The sequence below is a fragment of the Cavia porcellus genome, unplaced genomic scaffold (genome assembly GCF_034190915.1).
Source record: "Cavia porcellus strain 051 isolate PalLab524CR breed Dunkin Hartley unplaced genomic scaffold, mCavPor4.1 scaffold_10, whole genome shotgun sequence".
NCBI classification, from domain to species: Eukaryota; Metazoa; Chordata; class Mammalia; order Rodentia; family Caviidae; genus Cavia; species Cavia porcellus.
In genome coordinates this window covers 72,252,250-72,275,825 of record NW_026947493.1, presented here as the reverse complement: position 1 = coordinate 72,275,825, position 23,576 = coordinate 72,252,250, and the positions used below count along the sequence as shown (strand labels likewise).

Genomic DNA, 23,576 nt, shown 5'->3' with positions numbered 1-23,576 from the left:
CTTTGTGCTGAGCTACATTTTTACTATTTATTTTGAGACGGTGATGGTGTCTAATTAACTTGTTAAACTGCCCAAGCTGAGCTCAATCTAGCAACCCACATGCCTCAGCCTCCTAGAGTGCTGAGATTATAGGTATATGCCAGCATGCTCCTCTGCTATCATTACTTTTTTGATTACTAATTTAAAATGTGGGCTAATTACATTATAAGTAGGAGGAGACTATTATATTATGTGTAATCTAAAACTTATCTATGCTATAATGACTTAATAATTTGCAGTGCTTTACTTTCTAAGGACATTTACATGTCATTGACATGTTTTCAGGTTCTACTATGTTCATTTTTACCAAACAGAAAACCAGCCAGTTAAAAGCAAAGTTACAAAGCTAATGTGTGACAAAACTACAATTTAAATTCATGTGTTCCCTGCCTCCCAACTAATCCACTTTCTATGGTAATCATTCACCTTCCTCAGAACTTTCTACATTGTTAGAAGAGGTGATGGCCTACAATTAGCATTTTGTGTCTCAAATATGTTATGAAAAAAATGTCAATCTAGATAGGGTTGTCCCAGAAAGGCAGTGAGTCAGAGGATAGGCAAGGCAAAGGTAAAAGAAAATTCTCTTGGGAAGAATTTCAACTTAAGAATTCTCCCAAAATAGTTCCAAATGCAATGAGAAACCCAGACACAAAACTTACAACTCATACATGATACTAAACTAAGGGACCTTTAGTGAGACAAAGTACAACTGTTATGAGAAGAAACAGCCCCTCAAAGATCGTGAAAAAAGTAGATAAGCAGAAATCTGTTTAAAAAGTTAAAAAAAAAAAAAAAAAGACCCGGGATCACTAAGTTGGTGGAGTGGTAAGCAGTAGAGAAAGAGCCTCTCTGACAGTTGCCATCTAGACATTGCAATATAACAATGTGAGGAAAATAAGAAGGAAAGTGGGTCCTCTGGACGCAGGAAGGATTTGAAGCATCAGTTGAAGCTGACAGAGACAATGAAGAAAGAAACTCTAACAAAGAAGAAGGCTGCCAGTAGTGCCTTCTCCCTGAAAAGGGGCTCACTGTGTGAAAGGAGCAGGTCAAACTTTTGGACACAAAGTGATGGCTGACAACCCTAAAGGTCTTGAGCAGTGAAGGGGAGCAGCAGATGTGAAGGACTGATGATGAGTGATGAAAGCTCAGTCTCAAGTGAGAGAGTAATTGGCTGAGAGCCATCCAGGAGAGGGCCTAACTGAACTCAAAACTCAGAGCTGCTGCCAGCTCCATCTAGTGGCTTCCAGATGGGCTCAGGCCTGCAGAAGATGCAGATAGCTGCAGGCCTAATGAGTCTGCTCTTAGCCAGAAGGTCCAGGCTCACCGGGATTATCCACTACCCCACCAAAGTTACTGCTGGTTTGTTGGGATAGACTGGCACAAGATTGAGACTCTGTTTCTACACGCTGTCTACTAAAAGCAGAGACAAACCTAAAAGTAGATTCTTTTTTCTTTTCTTTTCTCTCTACTTTCTGTTGTGGTGACAGTGGGTTTTCTTTTCCTTCATTATTGGATTTTGTTTGTATACGAGTGCAAACATGGTTTCTAGGCCCTTTGAGGTTGAGGTTCTATTGTGTTCTTCTTTTTCTCTGTTCCTTCTGTCTCTCTCTCCAACCTGCTTCAACAATTTCCCAAAGTTAGCATGATCCCTCTTTGTCCTCAGTCTTACTTCTGATTTCCTCTTCTTCTTCCACTTCTCTATTTTCTCCTTATCCTATTTTAAATTTTAACCCGAGGGTAAAATTGACATATGAAAAACTTGTATACTGCATATAATTTTCTGGATTGTTTTACTTATATGGTAAAAAGTGTCAAATTAATGGTTAGCTAACTTTGTAACTTTCTAGGCTGTATTTGATGCTATTAGCACCACTATAGCCAAAAGTGACACGGTTGTTCTAAACAGCAGTTCTTCCTGGTATTCCATGACTGAGATTTACTAAGTGTCACAGAAAATACTGTGCCACACTGCCAAAGAATCAGGGACTAGGCCAAACAAACAGCAACTTCTCATCTTCAACAAATTGAAGAGACAGGATCTTGCAACAGACTCAAAAACCAGATATACCTGGGTGGATACCTTGGCAAAGTAGTCATTACATAAGGGTTCTAAATACTAGCAATGAAGCAACCCACCAAGGCAACTTAAAAACACTGCATCATGAGTTAAACTGACAAAAGAAAAGAAAATGAGAAGACACTTAAAAAAGATGAAAGTCCCAGACATCTAGTTCATCATAGGCAAACCTAGGGGACAATGAGGTGAAACAATCCAAAAGCCTCCCACTTGACCTCTCTGAAGTGGTAACAACAAAGTAATTAAATGCAGCTCTGGAAAAACATCAAATCATAAATAATTTCTCAATAGCAGAGATGGTGTTCATAATGAAGATGATGCTCAATGACTCTACATCAAAGACAGACAAAATAAAAATAAATGACCTTAAAAAAATTATGGAAGCCATGAATGCTCAGCATAGGAAACAAATTTGAATCTATAAGGCAGATGCAAGCAGATGTCCAGGAGAATAAAAATTCCATTGAAAGTATTCACTGCATATTAAGTCTATCTGAGGACAGAATCTCAGATATAAAAGAGAGGAGGCTCCTGGAGGAGCAAGTCAGGCTGGCTCCCCTCATATAAAATCAGCTATTACCAGAGGAGCTCGGGATCTTGTTGCTGAGAAGGCTGCAGTCCACTTAGGGGGAGCTCCTTTCTTTGAGCATTCAATCTCTAGAATTTGTGATGCAGGCTTCCTGATAGGTACTCAGCTGTTCTCATCATTGGAGAAGCTCAGGACCTGATTGTTGTTGAGGATGGCTGTAGTACTTTTTAGGGGAGCCCTGGTCCTCATTTTGAACAATAAAGGAACCCACCACAGGAGCTCCATGGTTTCACTGAAGAACCCTTAACCTACTTGCAAAGATCTTTCACCCCACTGGCATAAACTTGGTAGCTTCCACTGCTGACCTTTGGGTCTTCCCAGGAGAGATCTGTGAAATGGACTTGCATGAGTCATTATTGTGCCCTAGGTTTTAATCTGAACTCATGCAGGTTATTGCCATGGGATTCAGGCTCTCAGCTGGACTTCCTAGGTCTTTAGTGTTGTGGACAAATTCCTTGCACTTTTTTTTGTATTTGACTCCTTGGGGGACCATTATAAATAGTACTATAAAAATCTTGTATCCCATATTGTCTTGCTCTCTTTGCAGTTCCTAACTACAACAACAGTGAACCTCAAACTTCTAGAAAAAGAACAGGTTAAGCCAAAAGTTTATATAAACTAGTAAATTATAGAGATCAGAACAAAAATTAATGCATTGGAGTCTAAAAAAAAATAAAAAGAATCAATGAATTGAAGAGTTGGTTTGTGAAAGATTAAATAAAAGACAAACTCTTATCCAACCTTATCAAAAAAAGGAAAGAAAATATTCAAATCCACGCAATTAGGAATGAAAAGGGTGAAATCACAGCAGATCCTGCAGAAATACAGGAAATACAAATAATCTATACATACTTTGAAAATTTGTATTCCAGCAAGATGGAAAATACAGAAGAAATGAAACGATTCCTAGATGCATATGAATTACCAAAAGTGAATCAAGAAAATATAAAAATCAAAAATAAACCAATATCAAGCAATAAAATCAAAGATGTAATTAAAAACCTATCAACAAGGAAAAACTCAGGCCCCGATGTCTCCATAGCTTAATTCTACAAGAAATTTAGAGAAGATGTAAAAACCACTACTTCTCAAATTCTTGAATGAAGCTGAAAGGGAAGCAATACTCCCAAATTCATTTCAGGAAGCAAGCATTATCCTGATACCAAAACAAGAGAAAGAACCAACTAAGAAAGAGAATTAAACACCAATCTTCCTAATGAATATAGATGCAAAAATTTTCAATAAGATGCTAGCAAACAGAATGCAGCAAATCATCAAGAAGATTATATACCACAACCAAATGGGATTCATCTTGGGGATGCCGGGATGGTTTAACATACATAAACCAATAAATGTAATATACCACATTAAAAGAGCCAAAGACAGAAATCATATGATCATCTCAATAGATGCAGAAAAAGCTTCTGATAAAGTCCAGCACCCATTCATGATAAAAACCCTACAGAGGATTAGAATAGTCTATCTCAATCTGATAAAAGCTATCTATGACAAGCCAACAGCCAACATCATACTACATGGACAAACACTGAAAGCTTTTTCCTCTAAAATAAAAAGGAGACAAAGATCTCCACTGTCTCCACTCTTATTCAACATAGTTCTAGAAACTTTAGCCAGAACAATTAGACAAGAGAAAGAAATTAAAGGGATAATGATAGGAAAGGAAGAAGTTAAATTATCATTATTTGCAGATGACGTGATACTTTACAGAGAAGATCCCAAAAGCTCCACCAAAAGATTTCTGTATTTAATAACCAAATTCAGTAACATAATTAGATACAAAATCAACACTCAAAAATCAATAGTGTTCTTCAACAATAACAAACTCACTAAAAGAGATATTAGGGAAATAACATCTTGTGCAATAGCATAAAAAATGAAATACCTTGGAATCAATCTAAGGAAGGATGTAAAAGACTTTTACATTGAAAGCTATATTACTCTGTAAAAGGAGAATGAAGAGGGTATAAGAAAATGAAAAGACAACCCTAGATGTTGGGTAGGAAGAACAACTATAGTGAAAATGGCAATTCTTCCAAAACTGTTATACAGATTTAATGCAATTATGATCAAAATTCCAATAGTATATGCCACAGAATTAGAGAAAACAATCCTAAAATTCATCTGGAACCAGAAGAGACCTAGAACAGCAAAGGAAATTTTGCCAACAAAGGCGAGGCGGGGTGGGGGGGAATCACAATGCTTGACATGAAACTACATTGCAAAGCTAGTGTGATAAAAACAGAATGGTACTGACCAAAAAATCCAAAAAAAAAAAAAAAAAAAAAAAAAACAAAGACCCAAAGCTCAATGAAACAGATTAGAAGATTCAGAAATGATAGCAGACATACTAAGCCATCTTATCTTTGACAAACATGGCAAACACATTCACTGGAAGAACGACAGCCTCATTAACAAATGGTGATGGAAAAACTGGCTTTGCACACAATGAAGATTAAAATTGGACATGTCTTTCACCATGCACTAAACTAAGTTTGAAATGGATCAAGATCTAAATATTAAAACATAAATATTAAATCTGCTTAAGAGAGACTAGGTTAAATTCTTTTAAAAAAAAATTTTTTTTTTGTCTTTTCCTTTTTATTGGTACCAGGGATCGAACTCATGACTGCCTGCTTGCAAGGCAGGTGCTTATGCCGCTGAGCTAAATCCCCAGCCCCCTAGGTTAAACTCTTGAAGACACTGGTATAGGCAAAGACTATCACAAAGAATCAACAACTGGTACCTTATCTTATTAAAAAGCTTTTGCACAGCAAGAAAAGCCACCAAGAGAGTGAAGAGACAATTCACAATGTGGGAAAAAAATGTTTGCCAGCTATTCTTTAGACAAAGGATTACCATCAAGAACATACAAAGAATTCAAGAAAATCAGACCTCCCAAATTTAAAGACCCAATCAAAAAATGGGCATCTGAGATGAATACATACTTGTCAGATTAAAATATACAAACGGAAAATAAATATATGAAAAAATGTTCAATATCATGGATCATTCGAGAAATGCAAACTAAAAGAGCAATGAGATTCCATTTCACTTTAGAAAGAATGGCTGTTATTAAGAAATCAACCAATAACAAATGTTAGAGAGGCTATGGGGAAAAAGGAACCCTCTTCCACTGTTGGTGGGAGTGTAGACTGGTGTAACTGCTGTAAATATCAGTGTAGAGATTCCTCCAAAACCTAGGCTTGGAAGTCCCATTTGATCCAAGTATTGCCCTTCTGGGTATCTTTCCAGAAGAATTAAAAACATTGTACCACAGTGATATATGTGCACACATGTTTACAGCAACACAATTTGTAATAACTAGATTTTGGAAACACCCAAATGCCCATCAAGAGAGGAATGAATAAAAAACCCCAGGTATGGTCTTTTTATAATATGGAGTACTACTCAGGCATAAAGAAGGTTAAACTGGAGACTTTCACAGGTTAATGGATGCAACTTGAGACCATTCTCATAAATAAAATAAGCCAGAGGCACATGTATAAACATCATATTGTTTCCCTAGTGTGAGAAGCTGAAAGAGTTAAATAAGATCCAAAATGTACAATAGATACTTTAAAATGAGAAGTTTCAAAAGGAAAGAGAAACTGGGGCGGGGGAATGGAGAAAAGGAAGGGGTAAAAAGAAAAAAAAAAGATAGTTAACATTGTTGTACTACTAGTTTAGTCCACTGAAAACAAATGTTTGAGCTATTATTGTCTAGACAAATTAAATGTTGTTATCTTATACTCTGAGTAACTAATTTAAAGAAAACAATACATAATGTATTAACCATTGTTACCTTCTTATCTGGTTTTGAAATTTTGTTTTATGTTTTTCTTTTTAAAATTAAAAAGGCACTTTCAAAGGATAAATTACTTAAATTTAAACAGAATTACTTAAATTTAAACCTCATGAAGATTAAACTGAACTGAAGTAATAGTGATCTAAAAAGAGCTAAAGAAATTTAACATGCAATTCAAAGAAATATAAAGAAAATCATAAAAAATGTTTAACTGGAGTATCAAGGAGATAATACAGAAAATGGCTAAGAGACATTATTTGAAGAGAATATCTGAAAATTGCTTCTCAATTACAGAAAAATGCCAAATGTGCGATCCAGGTAACACAAAGAATCCCAAAAATAAGAACGAGGAAACTGGTAAATATATAGAAAGTCTAAACAGAATGTTTAAAACAGCAATAATGAGGTCCAAATTGAGAGAAAAAAGAGAATAAATAAGATAGTAGATAACAGAACGTAAGTTGGAGGATCAGTTAATTGGCAAAGTATTCTAGAGTTCCTATACTACTAGCAGGAAAGGAAAAAGTTCTGATTAACATCACATTTAAGTACACATATTAAAACAGATGCTAAGTACACATGTTAAAATAATAGACGTGGAAGACAGCTTTCAAATAGAGTAAAGACTAGAATGTAAGAAATAAAGTATTGAAAAAAAACACACAAAAGGCTACAAATAATACAAACATCACAATAATTAAGATAAATATAAATGACCTGAAATTTCTGCAGATTTAACAAATTGTAGTTATATTCTGTTTGTTTATGAGACATAGCTAAAACTTTCAGATATAGGAAGATTGAGTCACTAACTGTGAAAATATATATTAGACAAATACTTGATCAAACATTGATCTTAGACTTTGATATTAAATAACAAATATCATTAAATAGAGTTATTACTAAAAGACAAAAGACTCCATAATTTAGAAGTTTAGACAATTCTAGGTCCTGGGCATGTATTCAGTAATAAACTGCTTGGCTCCTGTGTTCAGGACCCTGCATTTGATTTCTAGCATAGGACAGAAAATAATAAAAAAGGTAATTTTACATTTATTTGTAAAAACAATTTCAAAATATTAAACCTTGAAAGTTTTACAAAAGGAAGAAACCTATCATTTACAGTAGAAATGTAACAATCTCTCTTTGCAATGGATCAGTAGACAAGGAAATAGAAAAATTTAAAAAATTTAACTTTGATGACATAGACATTCATAGAACAAGTATCTGACCACTGAATACATAGGTTTCTCAAGCAAACAAGCAAACAAACAAACAAAAACTGATCACCTGCTAGGCTATCAAATTAGTTACAACATATGTCATTGGATTAGTATCATATATATTATATCTTAAATTATTATTTTTTTAATCTTAAATTATTTTATTAAAGAAGAAAGCTTTAAAATGCCTGAAACTTGGAAACTCAGAAACACATTCCTAAATTAATCACTGGTCAAAAATATCATAATAAAGATGAAAACAAAATGTCACACACTAAGGTTATGAGGTTAAAATGGCACTTTGAGAGTAATTTTTTGAAATACTAGTCTTAGCAGAAAAAAAGGCTCAAAATCAAAAAGTAAGTTGAGTGTGGTAGTACATGCCTGTAAACCTATCATTTAGAAACATGAGGCACAAGGACCACTGCAAATTTGAGGCCACTCTGGGTACAAAGCGAGTTCAAGAACAGCCTGAACAGTATAGCGAGACCCTGTTTTAAAAAAATAATTAATAAACATAAAAAGGAAGCATAAAGTATAAAAGCAGAAATTAAATTTAGAGACAAAGCCAAAAATAGAGACAATTCTGGCATCCAAGGGAAAACAAAAAGAAAAATCCTAGACATATGTAAGTCTACATTAACTATATTTGCAATAAGTAACTACAATGTTGTGAAGATTAGCCATATAATAAGAGGTTTAGTAGGCAGAATCATTAAAATAAAGATTTATATTATAATTTAATTTGCAAAAATCTCTCCTGGTCTTCACTCTTCCTAGAAGATATTTCTATACATTTCACCATGGAATTAATATAAAGGCCATTATTCATTTCTTTGATCAAAAACATCATTATTTTTTCTTTTCTAGTTTTATTTCTATATGAAAATGGCCCTAGAAAAAAGCCAGAGCAGGTGCAGTGACACATGCTTTATAGTTCCAGCTACTCAGAAAACTGAGGCAAGAACACTACAGTTAGGGGCCAGCATGGGAAACTTAGAGAGACCTTGCCAGAAGATAAATAAATGAAAAATAAAAATAACAGATTCAGACATGTAGCTCAGTGCAAATGCCATAGGTTCAGTGTTTCCAGTAGTGATATCCAAATCCAAACATCCAATTTTGACAGTATAAAGCTGCTGGCAATGTGGTCAGTGGTGGAAAACAACAAAGTCAGGTATTGGGACATATAGCCTTAGGACTATCAAACTTATGCTTCCTCAAAATAATCCTTTCTGGGCCTGGGATATAGCTCAGGCACAGTGCTTGCCTGGCAAATGGGAAGTCCTGAGTTTAATCATCAGTACCAAAAACAAACAACCCTAGCTCTTTCTGCAAAGAGCTAACTTACATTTACTCCACAATAGTCATTGGGTATTATCTTTTAGGTTTTATGATAGGCCCTAGGGCAGAGGTGGCTGAACCTAATGCATGCATGGCACAGCAGGCTGTTTGCTTCACTGACAGCTGAAAAAAGTTCACTGGTATGTTCCTTGACCTCATTGTGCATACAGACTAGATGGGAATTTAGAAGTGATAATAAGAGAGATAATACTATTGAAGATTAAGTACCATGCACAAGTATACAATGTAATTGAAAGCGTGTAGGAAAGAGAAAGATAGTGGTCAAATGAGTTTCAAAAACTCAGGTTCCTCACTTCATACAATAAAGTATCTCAGAGGCAACTACAGGTTCAAAGGCCTGAAGGTAGAAGAGTAACACATTCAGAAACCCTTAAGAGGCCCTGAATGGCTGCCGCGGAGAGAGGTCAGAAAGCAGTAATGCCGTAAGGCAATGGGGATGAAGCCAGAGACAAAATCTTTATTTATAAAATCTTAAAACGTTTATAAAGTTTAGGAGTCTGGCACTAGGCCCAGCCTTTGAGAATAAAAAGATGTGGCCCAGAAATTCACTTGTGTTATAAACTGGCCATTGTCCCTGCCAAATAGGAATCAGAAATTATGTGTAATACAGTAGTCTAGAGCAAAAAGAAACCTGAGTTTCTATCTCAGTTATGACACAGAAGTTGTCACATCATAAAAACTTCAATACAAGTTAGGAAAAAAAATCATCCTACTTTAGCCCATCAGGTTTTGAATAAAATATTAAACTCAAGTGAAATGACTAGAAAGTGACAGAGAGACTAAGTGGGTAAAGGCCATACTTAAGAGTCACAAAAACAAACACTGCCAATCAGAGACACTGCTGACACTTAATTCAATAAAGCAAATTCAATGATTTCTATACACATTTTCCTATTTTATCTGTTTTGTTAGACAAAACGATTTTAATAGCAATGACAGTTAATTTACAATAAAGCTCCTACTTTCTAGTACAAGAAAAATTTTACTGTGAAAAATGCAGATTAATTTAAAACATCCTCGTATTTTTAGAAAACATACTTTCTTCAAGAACTTCTTAGCCTCTATGACATCAAGACCAGAAAATTTCAGTGTTTCCTCTGTATAATTGTTTTCAAATTATAAAATTTAAATTTACATTATAAATTTAAAACTTAGGATTGGCTGGATGATTAGTTTTCGTTATTCTGACTTGTATAATATGCATATGTATATGTACAAACTGTACAAGTTGTTTTGTAATAATACAGAATTTAGATAAAAGTATAATCTTTATAACCTTTCTTTTTACATGATCTCTCCATGCTTTATTCTCAGGATTTTATAGTTTGATAAAATACACTAGTAGAGTGCTGATATACCTTTATTTTTCTGAAAAGCACTTGAGGATATTTTTCGGGGGCAGAACCGGGGATTGAACTCATGACCTCACTCTTGCCAGGCAAGTGCTATGCTACTGAGCCATATCTCTGGCTTGCACTTGAGGATTTTAATGCAAGATTTTTCTCGTGTTTTTTAAAAAATAATATTTAAAGCCAATTCCACACATTAGAATATGGCATACTCAAGGCACTTAGTGTTTTGCTCCAATACTAAACTTACAAATCATACTCAACATGGTTTTAAATACTGTATATGAAATTTTATTAAACACTGTTACAGCAAGATATCTTTTAAAAATATTTCATATCTCATGGTACAATAAAAATCTTAAAGGATATACATATAAATGTTTATAGATGTAAGACTTTACAATGAATTATTTTTTCTCAAAAATTGGAGTTTTACAATTTACAACATTTTTTTTTGTACCAGGAATTGAACTCATGACCTTACACTTGCCAGGCAGGCACTTATGTTACTGAGCTAAATCCATGGCTCCAATTTACAACGTTTAAAGTATCATTTCCTCCAAGCAAAAGATAAGTTAAAAACAGATTGGAAGGAGTAAAATATTATCTGATTGGAAATGCCAAAGTTGAAATAATATTATATTCAAGAAAGCTTTGACTTAGTGCACTAAGTTTTCACAGAAGAAACAATTGGTGAATTCTTAAAGAATACCAGTAGAACGATATTTTACTAGGGAACTCATCACAGGAAATAAATTCTAAGTCAGTGAGCACAAAATACTGAATATTAACAATGTCTGCCTTAAAAAAATACACCAGCTAATATTTCACAATAAAAACGCCTATATTATTGTTTCATTTCCTAATTACATTTTTCTTAGAAATGTTCACTATCATAAGTGGACTTAAATTTTGTCTCAAATTCATATACTCCAAAAAGCCCTATGAACTTTGCTGTCTTCTTATTTCAGTCTTTAAAACCTTTTAGCAATTCAAATCAGGAAAGAAGGTGAATCAAGATGCCCATCACTTCCCTAAACACAAAAAGCTGCTTTATTGGCTAACATGTAGGAGTTATAATTGTAATTGCTTTGCCCTTCCGAAACTCTTCTCCCATACCACTTGAACCTTTCAGCAGGTGGTGTAGGAGGATAAGCTAAAGTCTGCAATAGTTGGTCAATAATGTAATCATAAGGAACCAAAGAAGACTTTAAGTGTATAACAGGAAACATAGCTTTAATGTTTTCCTTTTTAAATTGATTTAGTCTGGGTCAGGCCTTTTGTATGTTTACATAAGGAACAGCTCATGTTGAACCATTTACTGCTCTCTGCTGAACAGGCATATCTTGGGAATTTGCTGTAAAGAAGTAAAATTCAGTCACTTATAGCTCAATTGAGATCTACAATATGTTAAACAAGGCAGAAAACAGCAAGGTAGTAAGTAAAATTTTGTGTCATGATTAAATGTCTGCATACTTATCACTGAGTCTCCGTATGTGTCAGTAGCTCTGAAAGAAAGTAGGATAAAAAATAAAATAAGGAATGTCAGGCTAAAACCAATTCTGAGTTGTACCACCAGTGACTTGCAGCAGGATTTGCATGTTCAGATTGCAGAGGAATCACCCAGGGATCTTGTTAAAATGTTGCACTAATGGTCTAGAGTATATGATTCAATGGATTTGACGCAGGGCTCAGGAATATGTCCTGTCTCTTGTTTCCTTTCATCTAAGCAACATCCCTCCTGATTTTAAAAACTAAGTTCGAAACTTAGACCACGGTATCTCTTTAATTTTTGCAACATATTTATCTCAGCTATCTGCCCTGAGGTGAACAGGAGAGCACCAGCAAATCTAAAGCTGTTTCATTTACAAAACAGAGAAATTCATATTTGTCCTGCCTCCTTCATTGAGTTATTTGGAGGAAACACCTTTTCTCTTATTCAAGGTTAAGGTTTCTGCTAACTGACTCCATACTGGAAAGCTGTCTTTTTTCTTCTCACATCCATCACATACAACGTACTTAAACAAATGTTAGCATGTGGAAGGCTTTTAATAAATGAAAGTTGACTGAATAACAAAAATTCTTTACTCCTGCCACTTCCTGTGGAGATTTTGCTTGATTAGTTTTTCCTTTACTCTCCTGCATCTTCTGTCTTTCTGGCTAAAGACATGTTCAAGTTAGTCTTACAAAAGAGAGACACTGTAAGACCCCTGCACTCTCCTTGAATTATTACCATTTTTGCCCCAGGTACCCTTTATAGCAGAATCTTATGTTTCTCTGAGTATTTTAATTTATTCACAATTTACTTTTTCTGTAACCAGTAACAATCAGATGTCATCCTTATGTCTTCTCTAAAATTCTTATAGAAAAGATCCCCAACTGATTTTTCTGGATAATTTTCAGTCATTAATTCTGTGAACTTTTCTGGACACAAGACAATTTACCTTTCTTGGAGCCCTAATTTTAGCTCTACTGCCTATCACTGAATGCCTTTAGGCAAGATGAAATTTTAGTATTTTATTCTACTAACCTAAAACCTTACTAAAGAAAGTAACTGAGTTAATGCACCCAGAACAATATTTAATATTAAAGTAACCAATTGATATGTATTAGAATTATTTTCATGATCTTGCTCATTTAAAAAATCTCCTCAATCATTTCTCCATACTATCCAAATTATACTCCTTTTTGCTGTTGCCGCTTTATTATCAGTGTTTTCTACAACTCCATGGGCAGTTTCAATTATTTGTAGCATAACTAGTTCGCAAATGGCAGTATATGCACTTTTCAATTTTAACTTCAATAAATGAAATTATCTTAAGTAAGAAGTATATATCTTTCGGTCTCTTTGGTGAAGAATGATACACGCATCTGTAAGACAGTTGGCTACTGCTTAGGATTCCATGGTCAAATTAGGTGCAAAATAATACTATCTTAAGGATATGAGTTTTATTTTTTAAATATTTGAAGGCTATGAACACTATAAAATAGTCACTATTATATTCAAACTCTAGTTCTACCATTTATCAACCAATAACCTTAGACCTCATGACCATGATAACAGGAAGAAAATAGCATCAGTATGATGGAACCTTATGTTATTAGGATGCATAAATGACTAAGTTGGGTTAATTTCACTAGAAGTGTATTGTTATGAGTCACATGGATTTGAAAAAAAATTAGCAAAATGAATTTAGAACTGATTTAATATTAGATTCAAGCAATAACATAAGACTGGGAGCAGGATGGTATAGCTAAAGACCAGATCTAACCAAGTAACCATGAGGTGCAGGTTTAGAAATTTACTTAGATATCATGTACTATGTCTATCCTTGGTTTTGACTGACAGCTTTGTTTTGCCATATTTGACTTTATTCTCTTCCAAAAAAAAAAGTAATAAGAACTAAGGAGTAATAAAATCCAAAATGTGTAAATTTTGTTGTAAAAAAGAGAGGGAAAAAAAGTGCTCTAAAGGATACAACTGCAAGTGTGTTTAGGGGTGTTAAATAGCTGACCATATTAATGTTTTGGGTTGGATCATTGAACACAACTGTTTGCAGTCTCTCTGTTTGAATGTTCACTTTGTATGCTTTGATACTGTGACTTGAGCAACTATCTCTAAGATGATAATGTGTAATCTATTGACTGGTGATTTCTTACTGGTTTTTTTTTTTTTTTTTCTAGTTCTGTATTACTTGTACCCTTACACCGCTTTGTTTTGTATGTTTTTTCTCTTTTTCCTTTTAAATAAAATTTTTTTAAAAAGTATACATTTAACTGGGACAGTACTTAAACAAAAAGAAAAAACAACCCAAAGAAATCAGCACTGGAAAAATAATGTAATGATAGAATGCAGTCACATATTACAATAGTAACTACCCATATCAATGATCTTAATTTCCCAATGAAAGGACAGAGACTGGCAGATTGGACTTTAAGAAATATGAACAAATATTGTCTACAGGAGACATATTTCATCCAAAAGAATCTTACAGACTATGTGTGAAAGAATGGAAAATGACACAGCATGCAAGTAGAAAGTGAAAGTAAACAGGAAAAGCCATCTAATATACAGAGTTAGCAGATTTCAAGAATTGACCAGAAGAAATAAAAACAGTCACTACGTACTGATAAAATGAATACATATACTCTTCTAGGACACACCCACAGTAACCCACCTCTTCCAAACAGGCTTCACTTCTTAACATCACACATATCACTTATAAATGCATTAGTGAACTAATCCACTGATAAGTGTCATGTCCATCAAATCCCCTCCCTGAAGTCCCACCTATAAGTACATGAAGCTCTGGGGAACAACTAGATATAACAAAAAGTATCAATCAAGAATCTTCTATTCAGAAAAAAGCACACAAAATTTATACATTTTCCCAATGAATATGGTATATGTATACTGTAAGGCATGGTGCCTTTCTATAGGTATACTATACATACATACATACATATACATATATTCAGGTATCTTATCATTCTAGGTCCTCATAACATTAAAGGATCACCTCCAGTTATAGAGAAAAGATTTTTCCATGTATCAGTCATTCACATCTATCCAAAGTGATCACAACTGCACAGTATCTAATACAATATCAATGCCACTTGCCAGCATATTGTCAATACAATTTATCAAAACATACAGCAACAAAATCTTTAAAAATTTATTCTTTAGTTGAGTAAGTCACAGCTTAAGTTTTCAATAACTGAATGTGGCTAATAGATACTTTTTTATACAGGGCATATATAGAAATTTCCATGATCATAGGAAGTTCTACTGGAAAATAACCCCAGAGAAACTATATGGAGACTATTAAAGACTGAATATTTTATCATTATTTGTGATATAGAAACACTATTTGTAATACAAAAAAATTTGAATTCCTATCAATAGAAGAAATGAGTAACTTGGAATGCATAGTAGTGAGAACTATGAATAAAATTATAAATATCAAGTGGTAACGTGTAAGACAGAGTTTAGAAATGGTAGTTAGCATGAAAATGCATTTCTTTACTCTTTACATTATTCTAGTATAGCTGTTTGTTTTTTGTGGTGCTGGGGATCAAACCAAGGCCCTGTGCATGCAGGGAAGAACTTTACAACTGAGCCACAACCCCAGCCCTCTAGTTGTTTTACTTTACAGGAGAATAGAATTATACCATAGTTGTTAAGAGCAGAAGCTAGCTGCATAAGTCTGACCAACCTTTGCTTTTACTACTGTAAAACATGAACAATACTATTAAGAATATTTAAGGCTATGGTAAAAATTAAAAGGGGTAATACATGGTATGCAATGTTACCTATTGACATCATATACTAAGTAGGACCTAAAAGCATAAATCAAACATTATCTGGTAATTTTTAACTGCTATAAAACTGTTTCAAAGGTGGGAATGAGGACTTTTTTTGTAGTATATACAAAACAACAAATTTCATAGTTTTTCACTGATATTTTACTTATTTAATTTTGAATAATCAAGAATAGAGGTAGGCTCTTTCCCCAATCAGCCAATATATTGTAATCAGGTCAAGTGATTATTTAAAAGTATTCAGAAATAAAAATTATGTCAGCTAATACAAATAAGTATTCACAATAGTATTTCTGAATACTAACTATATGCCAGAACAGTTATAAAGATTTAAATTAATTTAGGTAATACTGATAACAATCCTATGAAATTTGCTTTTCAAAAGGATATTTAGGCATGGAGACCACTAGGTTGGTTGTGCACCTTGTGGCTGAGAGCTGTCTGCCTGTGCCTGTGCCCAGGTTCATAGTCCCTGCCATGGTGTCCTTGTAGTACCCTGACATATACCGCAGTGAGACCTCCGTACAAGATTACCATGGGCATGAAATCTGTGACCCTCATGCTTGGCCTGAAGACAGTGAACCTTGGTGAAGGCCCAGAAAAGATTACTGTGCCATTTCTTGAGCAGTGTCCCATCAGAGGCTTATACAAACAGAATGACTGAACTGTATGACTATTCCAAGTATAGATGCCAATTCAAGAAAGCAAAGTAGTGTTTTTATTTTTACAATACAGGTTTGCAGAACCAATGAGTATTATATGTGCAATATTTCTTGGAGGGTGAGGCCAGAGTGTTCCTTGACCTTAACATCTTGTCTGATGGCAACACAGTAGCACTCTGAGGTTATGCATTCAGTGACGATGGTGAGTATTTTGCCTGTGGTCTGAGTGCCAGCAGTTCAGACTGGATGATGGTCAAGTTCATGAAAGATGATGGTGCCAAAGAATTTCCTGATATGCTTGAAAGAGTCAAGTTTAGCTAGATGGCCTGTCCCCATGATGGGAAGGGTAGGTTCTACAACTCATACCTCAGACAGGTGGGAAAAGTGACGGTACAGAAATATTAATCAATCTCCACCAAAAGCTCTGCTACCATATCTTTGGGACTGATCAGTCAGAAGATATTTTGTGTATTGAGTTTCCTGACGAATCAAGTAGATGAGTGGAGCTCAGTTATCTGATGATGGTTGCTATGATTTATTATCAATAAGGGAGGTTTGTGTTCCAGTAAACTAACTCTATTTCTGTGACCCACAGCCAGAATCCAATGGCAGCTGGGACTTAGTGCAGCAGTGTAAGTGCCTGGCTGGCAAACATAACATCTTGAGTTCCATTCCCAGTACCCTGTCCTGTCCCCCGCCCCCCCCCCAAAAAAAAAGAATTCAATGGCATCACTGGAATCTGAAAGTGCATAAAACTGATTGACAATTTCAAAGGAGAATATGACTATGTGACCAATGAGGGGCCCATATTCACCTTTATGAAAAATCGCCATTCTCCCAACTTTTAGCTGATCAACATCAACTTCATGGATCCTGATGAGCCTAAGTGGAAAGTGCTTGTTCCTAAGCACGAGAAATATGTCTTAAAATGGGTAGTATGTGTCAGGTTGAACTTTCTCATCTTATGCTACCTCCAGCATGTAAAGAACATCCTGCAGCTGCACGCCTGGTCACAGGTACTCTCCTCAAGACCTTCCCACTTGATATTAGCAGCATCATGGGGTACTGGCCAGAAGAAAGATACAGAGATCTTCTATCAGTTCACTTCCTTTCTGTCTTCAGGGATCATTTGTCACTGTGATCTTACCAAAGAGAAGCTGGAGCCTAGGATCTTCCGAGAAGGGACCGTGAAGGGAACAGACATTTTAGATTACCAGATAATTCAGATTTTCTACCTTAGCAAGGATGGTACGAAGATTCCCAAGTTCATTGTCCATAACAAGGGCATAAAATTGGAAGGCTCACATCTTGTTTTCTAATATGGGTATGGTGGCTTCCAACACATCCATTAGCCCTAACTACAGCATGTCCAGGCTCATTTTTGTGAGATACCTGGGTGGTGTCCTCACAGTGGCCAACGTCAGAGGTGGTGGTGAATGCAGAGAGACATAGTGTAAAGGTGGTACCTTGGCTAACAAACAAAAACTGCTTTAATGGCCTCTAATGTGCCATCGAATATCTAATCAGGGAAGGTTACACATCTCCCAAGAGGTTATTAATGGAGGTTAAAATGGAGGCCTCCTTGTCACGGCTTGGACAAGTCAGCGTTCATAAATACACCATTGGTCATGCCTGGACCACTGATTATGAGTGTCCAGACAGCAACAACACTTTGAATGGCTTGTCAAATATTCCCCCCTGCATAACATCAAGTTACCAGAGTCGGATGGCATCCAGTACCCGTCTGTGCTTCTCACTACTGACCATGATAACCACATGGTTCCTCTCTATTCCCTGAAGTTTAATGCCACTCTTCAATACATTGTGGATCACAGCCAGAAGCAAAGCATCCTCTTGCTCATCCACATGGACACCAAGGCAGACCACAGGGCAGCGAAGCCCACAGTGATAAATAAACCTCAGACATGTTTGCCCGAATATCAGCTGGATTCCGTAAACACAGAAGCCTGCTCCCTTGACAGCCGCTGACAACCTCAAAGGCTTCACACCATCCTGACCAAGAAAGCTGTAGTGCCTTTCCTGCACTCACACTGCAGTTAAACAGGACTTTTTTAGTCTGCTCCTTTTTTTTAGCAAGGCTTTGGCATTTCTTTTCACTCCCTATTTAAGCACATACAATATTTTAAAAAGGAAAGAAAAAAAAAAAAAGACATGTGGGGATAAGTACCTAAATGACAACAAACACATAGTGAATATTACATTGCTGAATTATGGGTCATAGTTGGGTATACTCGTATCATAATAACTCAGTGAAATTGCTTTTATAATCATAACATATCTATCTGTAATAAATATAAGAACTCTTCTTATGAGAGACACTTCATTGCAATTCTGTTATTTAAAAATGGGGAAAAAAGGAAATTTAGCTTTTTATGTGCCTTAGGTTGGCTAGGGTCACTTGGCTAGTAAATGAAATGACTGAATACAGCTTGCAGCAGAATCTGTGTTCTTATTTATTGTATTTTTGGCACTAGATTTTATTCTCCAAAATTAATGAAAACTTGATAAAAATACTCAGGGCATCTTCACCCATGTAACGAAACACAAATTTCTTGACCAGGAACTTAAAAAACTCTACAGTTTAATTTTAATAACTTCTCTCCAGTTCCTTCACTGTAGTCCTGGAAAAAAAATGCTCTGATAGAAAAAGCAAGTCTACTTAAGTCTTTAAAATATCATTCTTGCTCCTGCCTCCATTTTTTGACTCCTCTATACTTTCTGTCTGTCATAGCTACAGAAACTAAAAATATTCTTCAAAGTCTCATCTAGTTTGAACTCATACTTTGGGTTTCACACTGGCTACTGTAGCTCTCAAAAGTGTCCCCCTCTTCTACCATCTATGGTCAAAAAATTTGAACCCTAGATTTTAAAATGGAAATAATCATATCATTTTTAAGTAATCTCTATCAATAATCAGTGTATATCTTGTAAAGGGATATACTAGTTTTCCAAAATTTTGCATTGAAATTTACATCTTTTGAAACTTCTTCCCATAGAAACTTAATCCCTCAAGAGAAAAGTACCAGAAAGTGTCTATTAAATATGAAACTGGACATTATCTAGACTTTCAGCAATAATTAAGATTAAAATTATAAGTTTAGTATTACATATTACTATAGGTATGAACTCTGAATAGTCTCTCTATATACGATACACACACACACACACACACACACACACACAAAACACACACACACATTCTATTCTTTTGAGAGAGGCTTTCACTATGCAGTTCAGGCTGGTCTTGAATATACTCTGTTGCCCAGGCTGGCCTCAAATTCACAGTGTTCCTCCTGCCTCAACCTCCTAAGTGTTGGGATTACAGGAGTGTACCACCACACCTGGCCCAAGTACAATATTTTATTTATGCATTCAAAAATTAAGTTGTAAATAAATTAGCATTTATTTAGTATTACAGGAAGAAATTCTTAATATAATTTTCCCTAAAGGAAATACAGAACGTTAAAAAAAACTTCCCATTTTTTTGTCCCCTAAAGAATTGACATATTTCTATTTGCTTTAAGTATCAATATTTTAACATGGCAAGAACCATAAAAATATGGTAATACTGTGATACATGTATTCTTAAGAGTATGTCTAAAGAGTCTACTCAATACCATATTATATATCTTAGTGAAATGTGAACTATTTGATGAAGATATTTAATATATACTGTATACTCTTTGATACATACTTATATAAAACCTTGACATTAGAGAATAATACTCTTTTAAAGCCTTAAACTCAGATAAATGATACTCCTGTGTACTATAGTTTACAAACAACAGTCCTAGAATTTTCTAAGCCATAAAATAGAAAAGACATTGAGAGAATTGAGGCAACATACAAACAAGGTAACAGTGTGTACACTGGGCAGTTTTTATGGACAAAATAATGACTATGAAAACATTTAATCTTTAGTATTTATGCTTTTACACCATGACCTTCCAAATTTAAGGTAAATGACCCTATAATAGAAAAGCTGATCAACTGCAAAGATAGACATTTAAAATATTAAAATGAAATTATTTAAAACAGGAGGGCCACACTAAAAATCCAGAGAAAATGTAGTTTTTAGATTTAGAAATGCAACAGCAAAAAAGTTTTGTCTCTCAAAAGGAACACAAAAGAAATCAAATTATATAACATGTAATATTATTTTACCAACAATGTACTATTATCTTGTAGTTTAAATTTTAGTGTAGATGGTCACATGCTAGAAACAGCTAACAAATATTTCACCAATAAAACCAGGACTTAAAAATGGTGGTGGGGGGGAAGTATATTCTTTAATATGTTAATGTGTGGAGTGAGGCAAATGTATTCAAAACAAAGTTTACTAATAGAAACACTGAGGTCAAGCTGCTATTAAAGAGATACTACTCTTCAATACAACCCCTAATTAGCTGGTAAGGGATTTTTGATCTCCTTTCTTTTTACTATCAAATAATTCTTAAATATGTAAGTGCAGAAATAGATATCCTTTTTATTTTAGAGAACAAAAAGATGAAATACAGTGTACTTCCAATAAGAGGCAGTACCATTACAATTAATCCTAGGCATCTTTTCTATCACCAGGTTTTCGCACTACATTTACTTACTGTATCATTTTACATAATTATGTATCAATACTTCCTTTGGCAAATACTGAAACTATGTGCTAGTCATCTTTTGTGTGAATTGATGAAATCACACATACACACACACGTATCTTATTCAATACTAATATGTTTTCAGTTGCACACATTGCAAACTGGTACAAAAATGTGCAAAAAAATGCATTTTTAAAAAAATTTGGTGGAAGTGGTGGTGGTACTGGGGATTGAAGCTATGGCCTCCACACTGAGCTACAATTGTATTACTTCTTGTTTTCTTCTGTGTTTGAGACAGAGTCTCAGTTGCCCTGCCTGGGTTTGACTTTGTGATGTTTCTGCCTTAGTCTTTTAGAGTGCTAGGATTACAACATGTACCACCATGCTTGGCTACTGTTTTAAAGGTTAGTTATAAAAGTACAACTCTGTGGTAGATAAGTGTGCACTGCACATACAAGGCCCTAAGTCTAATCCATAACCCCAAAGAAAAACAAAAGAAAACAAGAAAAAAAAAGCAAATAAAGGTTAACTGAATAAGCATTTATATATTAATAGTGTAAGATCTCAGTTCTTTTATTTTAAAAATTTTCATCTCATACTTTTATGCCAATAGAGCAATCATCATTATTTGCTTAATACTAATGTCATCAATCGTAATCTGAAAAATGAGTAAAGCTACAGTGGCAATAATAACTTACAAAACCAGTGAATAGCTTCTTACGAGAAAAATCTATGCAGATGTTATATTAGTACATTAATGATATAAAAATTTTGAGTTCTTATCTATAATTAAATGTGCTACATATTTCTTTGCTTGGGGAATAGGATGCTTAAAAATAATTCAATTAAGATACTTTATAATGATAAAGATGACTAAAATATGTTGTATAAAGGTAAAACACTATAAGAATTTTTAATACCTATCTACCTTTATATCTAGTAAACACCTAGAAAATACCAAGCATTCACAAATTAAAGAAATAAATGATATGATGAAACATTCAATACGTATGAAAGAAGGATTATTAATTTTTTATAGATATAGTATCTTTGGCAGGTAGTACACGCCTATTTAAAGCTGTATATTAATGATATATTATGCACCAGTCCTGAGAGACAAAATCCAAACTGTGAAAACATCTGGATGGATACTCATGTCAGGACAAGACATAAAACTGGTTCTTCAAACAAATAAAATAACTCTAAAGCATACAAACACAGCCTGAATACAGCACATACTCCATTTAAAAATGCACTGTCAAATTATCAAGGCCTGAATGAATGATAGGTGAACTAATGAATCCAAACCAAAAAAACTAAAAGTAAAATTTAAAAAGATTCTAAAACAAATATAGAGGGTTATAGAAAAGATGAGCATGAAAGGCTAGAGTGCCACATATTTTAAATTGATTAAATTTTTTTAAAGTCCTAAAATTTAAAACAGTACCTAAAGTTTTAAACACAGAATGGATTCGACTGTCTACTTTTTAATACTTCAAATATAGTTTCACAAGTTACAAATGTGTCTTTTAAAAAAACTAGGAAATATCCATAAATGAAAAGAACTAAGATTATATAACCATCGGAAACTATCTTTGACAGTTTGGTGCATAAGCATTCTGGCTATTTTCCATTCATATATGTACATGTAAATCAATGAGATCACACTGTACTTACAGTTTAAAAAATTCTTATATTCAGTTACCAAATACCTAAATACCACTTCATGGCAATTAAAGTTTGTGAACGTATCATTCTTAATAATAGGTTCTTAGAATTTCACTGCCTGAGGATTATTATAGCAACCAATATTTTATAACTGAGGATTAAAATTGTTATCAAGTCTTTACCATTACACATAATCAGCCTTTGTTGCTCATTTATGTTTTTACAAAGTAACTTAAACCTATAACATTTTAGTGCTTTTCTGCTTCTGAACACATGACCTAAGAATAATAAACATCTGTAATACACATACTTCATTTCATTAAAGCTATATAATAGTGCCAACTCTGTCAACTCATTGCCTGTTAGATTCACACACATAGGAGAACTTCACTGTAGTTTCCACCTTGAACTTCATAAACTCATAAAAGACCGTGGGAAGAAAGTACTGACTTAAAAACCAGCTCTATAAAGTAAAGTGAGGAAAGCAAAAGAACATTTGTCTATAGTAATGTTAGTCCTGGCAATCCCTAACAGAAACATCTCCTTCAGAAGAATCACAATTGCTAAAATGATCATATAATTATGAGACATAAATATTTTAATGAAAATGAGAGGTAGTTATTTGAAAGAAAACAGTATCCTTAATTACAACAGTGCTGCTAGGTATAGTTAATGACCTTATATATTAAGGAAAGTTGAAGTTTAATGATCTGGACCACACCAGGGTCACAATTGGTAGCAGAACATTGATCATCATATAAAAGCCACCAAACACATGAAATGAATTACAGTACATCACACATCAAACACTTTGGTCTGATGCTTCCTTCCTTTAACCCTACT

The 23,576-nt window shown here is 34.3% G+C and overlaps 1 protein-coding gene and 1 pseudogene across 9 annotated transcripts in view; one reads left to right on the top strand and one right to left on the bottom strand.

The window, feature by feature from the left end:
- Nucleotides 1–23,576, bottom strand: part of Vps13b (vacuolar protein sorting 13 homolog B) — a 683,809-nt gene that overhangs the window by 293,528 nt on the left and 366,705 nt on the right. The window lies entirely within an intron of this gene.
- Nucleotides 16,326–18,441, top strand: LOC106025759 (prolyl endopeptidase-like; annotated as a pseudogene).